Raw genomic sequence first — 1,227 nt, 5'->3', positions numbered from 1 at the left:
ATGAAGGTCAGTCGATCAACCGAGTCAGTGGACAGGCGCACCCTGTGATCGGTTATAAAGACTCCAGCAGCAATGAAGGTGCGTTCCGAAAGAACGCTGGATGCAGGACAGGCCAGTAGCAAAATTGCATACTGTGCAAGCTCTGGCCAGTGATCCATCCTCAAGTCAGAGGATTTTCGGTGGGAAAGGTGTCCAAGTCTGACCTTGCCCCTAGGTATTCCTGCACCATGTAAATCAGATGCTGGCGATGGTTGCTGGAACCGATCATACTGTCAGGCTGGCACTTACCGAACCGATGAGTCCGCTTGGGCAGAGGGTGGTCTCCCGTACGTGTCCGACTTACAACCCCTGATAGAGCAGACAGGTGGCTGAGAGTGCGGAGTGGTAAGAGAGCCTGTGATATGGCTCCAGGAGCAGGAACTTGCAGGAAGCTTCTGGCAGCAGGTGTGTAGATAGGACACAGGCAACTGGGTACAGAACAGGAGTAGAGCAGGCAAGTCCGGGTGCAGGCAGGGTACGGCAACAGGCGGGCGGCAGAGGCACAGAAGGAGCAGGCAAAAGAGAGGTCAAACAGGCCGAGGTCAGATGCAGGCAGAGGTCAGCGGTGTCAAGGGAAAGCCGGGTCGTCAGGAGGTAAGCAAACAGGAACACAGGATACGAACAACGGGACAGGAACCGAGAAGCTGTTGATCAGGCAGCACCTGGGAGATGTCAGTGGCAGACCTAAATAGGCCGTTTGGCGCCAAGCACCGCTCACGGGCGCGCGCCGACGCGCGCGGGCGCGCGCGCGCGCGCGCCCCCGAACGCCGGCAGACACACCAGCGGTACCCGAAGTGCCCACCACAGCGCGCTGACGCGCACCAGCGCCAGCGGGGGCACGCGAGGGCACACACCGACGCGCACCAGCGCCCACAGGAGCGCGCAACACCGCACGCACAGGGACACGCACCCCAGCACGCACCGCAGGACATCGGCGCGCACCAACACGGGCAGCACCGCGACCATCCAGGTAACGACCCTGACAGTGCCCCCTCCCTAAGGGCAGACTCCGGCTGCCCAGGTGAGCCGATCTGGAAACCTGACGGTTCTTGAAGGCCCGCAAAAGTTCCTGAGCATGTAGATTGTCCTCAGGTTCCCAGGAGTTGTCCTCAGGTCCATAACCCTTCCACTTGATGAGGTACTGGGTTACATTACCCCTCTTCCTGCAATCAAGGATTGCTTCAACCT

The sequence above is a fragment of the Lithobates pipiens genome, unplaced genomic scaffold, assembly GCF_037356315.1.
Source record: "Lithobates pipiens isolate NorthernLeopardFrog02 unplaced genomic scaffold, aLitPip1_a1.2 Scaffold_19, whole genome shotgun sequence".
NCBI classification, from domain to species: domain Eukaryota; kingdom Metazoa; phylum Chordata; class Amphibia; order Anura; family Ranidae; genus Lithobates; species Lithobates pipiens.
Note: the sequence above shows the minus strand (reverse complement) of the source record.